We start from the raw sequence: 7,148 nt of genomic DNA, 5'->3' as shown, positions 1-7,148 counted from the left end.
CCTCCAGCAGCTACGCTCCAGGGAGAAGTAACAGCTGCAGAACCTGGAAATGGCAGACAGTTTTGCTGCGGACAAACCCGAGGGGGAAGGGGAGACTGGGCGCCGGGCAGATCAACATGGCAGTCTGAGAGGATACTTGAGGTCAACCCAAGTGATGAGAAGGATGGGGCCAAGGGGAGGAGCAAGCGCAAAGAGCCCGGGGCCTGCAAGGGCAGAAAGGAGGGCAGTGCCCAACAGGGAGCATGGGCCAGGGTGACTGCAGACCTAGGCGGGGCCTCACAGGCTGGAGGGAATGGAGGTCACGCCTGCAGGATGAGTGGCTATTGGAGAGTTTCAGCAGGGGACAGACGCTCTTGGGATCATGCTTTGGACAGATGGCTCTATCTGTAGGGTGGAGCATGCGTGGTAGCAGGCAGTGTGGCTGGGACAAACCCAAAAGGTTGTCTCCATGATCTGGAGTGAGATGCTGGGATTTGCTCAGCCTGGTGTGCAGGTGACAAGGGGCAACGGACTCAGAGGTATTTTGGAGGTTAATGGATTGGCCATGGGGAATGTGAGATATCAAGTTGAGAGTCAACAGAAGAGCCAGTCTGGAAATCCTGGCCTGAATGACAGAGAAGAGGAGAGGGCCGTGGGAGCTGGAGTACTTCAGTGTTTAGAGTCTGCAGAGAGCGTGGGGGAGGAAACGTGCCTGGGTCACAGTCTAGGTGGAGCAGGGTTTCTCACCCCCACGCTGTCCACATTTGGGGCCAGTTCTCTACGGTAGGGAAGATCCTGTGCACTATAGGAGGCTTAGCGGCCTCCACTCGCTAGTGCCAGGAGCACCCACCCTCACCACACAGTTAAGACCACCAAAATATCTCCAGACATTGCCAAATGTCCCTGAGAGAGGAAAATTACTTTCTGTGAAGAACCACTTAGTTGGGGAAAATAAGCAGGCGATGAGAGGCCAGCCTACCTAAGGCTTCAGAGAGCGGACTCAGAGTCCGACCCCCAGGGCACAACACAGCGTCTTCTGCCTGCTCACTGGGTGACCTTCACCAGCCATGTAACTTCTCTTTGCCTTGAGTTACTTCATCAGTAAAGTAGAGAACATAGTGTCACCGCATTCTGGATGTTATAGGGATCATTAAGAAGGTAATACAAGGAAACTCTTAGAATAATGCCCAGTACATTGATAACAGTTAACAAGAGTTATTTTGCAAAGTGCCATGATGGGGGATGAGCAGGGAGTGTGCACCCGCTTCCCCCCTCAACACACACACACACACACACACACACACACGCACAGGCAGAGTCCATAGCCCCGACCTAGCTCACGGGCTGGCTTGGCTGGAGGAAGTCTCGGCTGGGTGCTGGAGGGGGATTAGGAGTCCAGCAGGGGAACAGTTTCAGGTAGACAGGATGAAGGTGTTCTAGGAAGGCACAAAAAGTATTTGAAAATGTCCAGAGGAGAGGTTGGCACTTTCAGGAAATGGCAATTAGCTCAGCATGAGGGAGGGCTGAAGAGTGCCCTGGTGCCCCAGGGTGCAGTGGGCAGGGTGAGGGAAGCCTGAAGAACCAAGCCCAGAAAGGTAAGAACGAATGTCACATAAGGAGTTGGGCATCCCCTGGGTTTCATGAGAAGCCACAGAGGGTGCCAGGCTGATAAATGGCACGACCAGACCGACATGGAGATATTAGTCTAGCTGGACAGCAGCGCAGAGCAGAGCCATCCCTGCCTCCCCTTCCTGAGCCTCCATGAGGACATCTCCCAGTGTCCCCTGCCTTGTGGGATCTCCCTCCCTTCTTTCACTGGCTCTCCTGTACGTGCCCTTTTTCCTGGTCCTGTGTCTTCTACTCCTTTCTTCACACTTTCTTAAGTCCCTGGCTTTCAACATCACCATGTGCTAAGGACTCCCACAGTAAGAGTCATTCATTCATTCAGCAAGTCTCTGACTGCCAATCAGGTGCCAGGCATTGCTCTTGGTGCTGGGGCTAGAACAGGTAATAAGACAGGCCAAAGCCCTTCCCTCCTGGAACTCCTCTGGTGCAGGGAGACGGGTAATAACACACCTAAAAATGCAAAGTTGGCTGGGCCAGTAGCTCACAACTGTCATTCCAGCACTTTGGAAGGCTGAGATAGGAAGATCCCTTGAACCCAAGAGCTTAGGACCAGCCTGGGCCACAGACCCCATCTTTACAGAAAATTTTTTAAAAAATTAGCTGGGCTTGGTGGTGTGCACCTGTGGTCCCAGCTTCTCGGAAGGCTGAGGCTAGAGGTTCACTTGAGCCTGGGAGGTCAAGGCTGCAGTGAGCTGTGATTGCACGGCTGCACTCCAGCCTGAGTGACACAGCAAGAGCCTGCCTCAAAACAAAAAATGCAGCAGTTACTTATTTATTCATTATAGATGGTGATGAATGCTATGGGGAAGCCATAGACTCCTAAGGGAGAAAAAGGGTGTTGTGGAGAGGGTGCTGCAGCTTTAAAGAAGGCTGTCACGGAAGACCTCTCGGAGAGGGTGGGATCTGAGGAAAGCCTCCGCCGCTGGAGTGGGACTCCAAGGAGGGGAGGGTGGAGAGGGGCTGGCTCAGGCTCCCGTGCGCCTCCCCTTTCCCTGAGCCTGGGAACCCACACCAGGCTTCCTGCCACTCCTTCACCTGTCTCTTTAGCCAGAGAGTTGGAGTCAGCCTTCCCCCAGCCCCCCAGCCCCAAGGCCACCGATTTCACCTCCTAAAAAGGGACTTGGATGCATTCCTCACTCCCTCTCTTCACCCCACCGCCCTCTCTCCTGGCTTATCAAGCCTCTTTGGCCCCGCCCCGCCCTCCACTCCAGTTCCCATACCCTCAAGCCAGTATGATCTGTAATATACTTATTCAGGTTCTGCCTTGCTTAAAACCCTTACAATGCTGGGCGCGCTGGCTGATGCCTGTAATCCCAGCACTTTGGGAGGCCAAGGTGGGCGGATCACTTGAGGTCACGAGTTCAAGACCAGACTGGCCAACTTGGTGGTCTACTAAAAAAATCCCATCTCTACTAAAAATACAAAAATTAGCTGGGAATGGTAGTGGACACCTGTAATCCCAGCTACTCAAAAGGCTGAGGCACAAGAATCACTTGAACCTGGGAGGTGGAGCTTGTAGTGAGATGAGATCACGCCACTGCACTCCAGCCTGCAGCTTAGGCAACAGGGCAAGACTCTTCTCGAAAAGAAAAAAATACAAAAAACAAACCCTTACCAGGATTTTTATGGTAACTGAACTCTAAACCCCTTCCTGTGGCCTTCAAGTCTTCCTTGCCCACCCGCTGACTAAGGCCCATCACTTCCACACTCCCACCTTCCCTCCCTCCCTTGCTCTGCTTCAGCCAGGCTGGCCTCTCCTTTCCCACCTCAGGGGCCTCACACATGTTGTTCCCTCTGCCTGTAACACCCTTCCTGGCTTTCCTCCTGGTCACTTTCTTCTTATCCTTTGGATCGCAGCTGAAATGTTGTCTCTTTCCAGAGTCCACTGCTAATCACCTGCCTAAACAGTTCCTTGCCCCCTCATTCTTTGTTTTTATATTACATTTTCTTTAATCCTTTTCACAAGGTTCATTGGATATTTGTCTGAGTCCTTCACTGACATTAGACCGTTGCTTGGTGAAGGCAGGACGCCTGTCCTGGACCCTGCGCATGCACAGCACAGTACCCCGAGGCTAGTAGAAGTAAACTGATTAATGCAGAAGTGAATGAATGAGCTAAGCAGCAGTTGCCGTCACTCAGCTTCAAAATGTAGTGGTCTGAGCTGTTGAAACGTGAGTGGGTGCACTTTGAGATCCATTTTGGAGGAAGAATCATCCCGATCTGGTGCTTGCTTGGACCTGCCCCGAGAATCACTCTGAGAGCTCCTCAATAAGATGGGAGGACCAGGCTAAGCCTTCCTGGATATTCCTGCGTGATGAAGCTCCTCCCACCCACCTCCTGTCTCCCTCCTGCCCCTGGGTGTACGAAAGTCATCCCTTCTTCAGAAAACTGGAAAAAGTCAGAGGACTTTGTTGTTGGGAATGCCTTTGAGCTCATCTCCTCTCCCAAGCCCTGATCGTTTTCCAGCTAGAGAAGCAGAAACCTAGAGAGGTGACGTGATTTGGCCAAGGTCTCCCTCCCAGTGCGTGGAAGAGTGTGGCTGAAACCTCATGTCTTCACTTGCAGTTCCTGTGCTATCTGCCTCTTCTTAGGGACAGCTTTGTCCAGCCTGGGCAACAAGGCGACTGGCTTTACCAAAAAAATATTAAAATTAGCTAGGCATGGTGGCAGGAGCTGTAGTCCCAACTACTCGGGAGGCTGAGGTGGGAGGATCACTTGAGCCCAGGAGGTAGAGGCTGCAGTGATCTATGATTGTGCCACTGTACTCCAGTCCGGGCAACAGAGTGAGACCCTGTCTCAAAAAAAATAAATAAATAAAAGACAGCTGTGTCCACAATTTAAAAAACACCCCGCAGGCCAGCCCACAGAGCTGGAGCAAATATTTCAACCAGTTGGGCCAGGGACAGCCCCATGCCACAATATAGGTGTCCACTCCCACGGGAGGGGAGTGTCCTAGCTGTGACTTAGCAGAGAAACCTGAGGGGCCAATGCTCAACTTTGTTGGCCATGGGAGGTGGGGCGCCAGGGAGAACTCTGGGAGGAAAATCGTTGATATTGACAGGAGGGGCAGACAGCTGGGTGGACAGGGCTGGAGACTGCTCTGTCTGTGAGATCAGCGGAGGCTTCAGCTTCATCTCTCCAGAAGAGGGACCCTCTTACAGAAGCTGGGGGTTGGGATTGACTTGCAGGAGGCTAGAGTTACGAAACCATCACTCATTCATTCATAGAGCATTTGTTCTGAGTGTTCTGTTAGGCAGCTATTCCCCAAGATGCTGGCGAGTCAGGTCTGAACAAGATACTGGGAGGGAGACTTTAGGAGACTCCCAGCCTGGAGCAGACAGACAGGTCAAAAGACCTATGTAATGTCCCTAGGATAAGGCATTCACACCTGGGCCACACAGCCACTGAACCTGGGCCACACAGCCACTGAACCCAATGGAAGCTAGACAAAGAGGATCTGGGGGAAACTTTATGCTAAAAGGAGAGACGAGAGGAAAGAAGACAGAGGAGAGGCTTACAGGGATAGATACTTTCCAGTGTTGCTTTTCTCAGGAGATCTAAAAGGGATCTGTGCACTTTGTTCATTCCATCAACAAGTATTTACTAAACACATAGCATATTCCAGGAACCGTGCTAGGCACCAGACAGGATAGTTCTCGGTTCACAGAAAGACAGAAGCCCCCACCTGGCCTCCCAGCGCAGCTGTTGCCCAGTATCTCCCGAGGCTTCCCCTCTGAAGCCAGTCCTGTCTGAAAAGCTATGGAGCATTTATTTATTTATTTTTATTTATTTGACAAAGTCTCACTCTGTCATCCAGGCTGGAGTACACTGATGAAATCTCAGTTCACTGCAACCTCCACCTCTTGGGTTCAAACAGTTCTCCTGCCTCAGCCTCCTGAGTTACTGGGATTACAGGCACCCACCACCATGCCCGGCTATTTTGTGTGCATGTCTGTATTTTTAGTAGAGATGGAGTTTCATCATGTTGGCCACGCTGGTTTCCTACTCCTGACCTCAAGTGATCCACCTGCCTAGGCCTCTCAAAGCTCTGGGATTACAGACATGAGCCACTGCGCCTGGCAGCTATGGAGCATTTAAATAACAGAGAAAATCACATTACTGTCATCAAGGAGTTTGTAAGCCACAGAGCTTAAGAACCTTCAGAAAAGAAAAGTGGCATGTTAACGCCTTGGGGATACCACTGTGGCCCCCAGGGTCACTGTTTATCTGTGATTGCTCTTACAGAACAGTTAAGAAACGTGAGTCAACACTTGTTTGTGCTGGCCATGACTCTTTGAGTTAAAGTGACAGAAGACCAATATAGACTTAAGCATAAACATGAATTTAACAACTTCAGGCATAGCTGTATCTAGCTGCTGCAGTGACGATGTCAGACACTGATCTCTCTTAGCTTGTTTTTCTCTGAGTTGTTTCACTGTCAGACTCAGGGTGTGGTAAACAGAGTCTTGCTCTAAAACCTGGGGGTACAGTGAACAAGACAAAAAAAAAATGCATGGTCCTCATGGAACCTGGAATTGGTCAGGTTCTTACAACTGGTAGCTTTTGGGGGGTTACCACCAGGCTTTCTGGGGTTACTTCTTACTAGCTTAACAACTCTAACATGGGGAAAAATGAGCCTCAGCAAAAATGCACGTTATTGGTTCAGCTTTGTTACATGTTACCCCCAACCTGAGCAAAGTGGCAAAGAGGGGCAGCACTCTCACTGTCCCCGACCCCAGGTCACCACCACCCCCGGGACCCAGGAGACCGAGAGTGGCGCAGGGGTGCGTCCTCAAATGAAAATGTATGTGATGTGGCCAGATATCACTTTAAAAAGGGAAAATAACGACACAATGGCTGGGATAAATCAAGATTGGAAGAAGGCAAAGTTGTGTGGTCAACACGAAGCCTAGGAGAAGGTGCTAACAGTCTCAGGGAAGCAGGGAGGGAGGCCACAGGGGAGAAGGCCAGGGACGTGAGTTCACAGTTTCCCAAGGGAAACCAGAGTCTTCAGGCCACTCTGTATGGGAGCTCTTGTAGCAGACTCCGGAACTGCAACCAAAGCATGAGTGGGAAGTCAGGCAAATTCAGGTTAATAATTGTTTGGGGCCAGGCGTGGTGGCTCACACCTGTAATCCCAGCACTTTGGGAGGCCAAGGTGGACAGATCACAAGGCTAGGAGTTCAAGACCAGCCTGGCCAATATAGTGAAACCTCATCTCTACTAAAAATATAAAAATTAGCTGGACATGGTGGCATGTGCCTGTAGTCCCAGCTACTTGGGGGGCTGAGGCAGGAGAATCGCTTGAACCTAGGAGGTGGGGGTTGCACTGAGCCAAGATCAGGCCACTGCACTCCAGCCTGGGCAAAGCAGTGAGATTCCCTCTTAAATAAATAAATAATTGTTCGGTTCCTTGGGCAAGTACCTCACATCTCCCAGCCAGGTGCTCAGCCGTGAAAGGGGGTTAATCGTAGCCATGTCACAGGTTGTTATAAAAGTTAAATTAGGAAACCTTCCTAAACACCTGGCCAGAGTAGATGTTC

This window comes from Cebus imitator, unplaced genomic scaffold (assembly GCF_001604975.1).
Source record: "Cebus imitator isolate Cc_AM_T3 unplaced genomic scaffold, Cebus_imitator-1.0 Scaffold103, whole genome shotgun sequence".
In the NCBI taxonomy this organism is placed as follows: Eukaryota; Metazoa; Chordata; class Mammalia; order Primates; family Cebidae; genus Cebus; species Cebus imitator.
Note: the sequence above shows the minus strand (reverse complement) of the source record.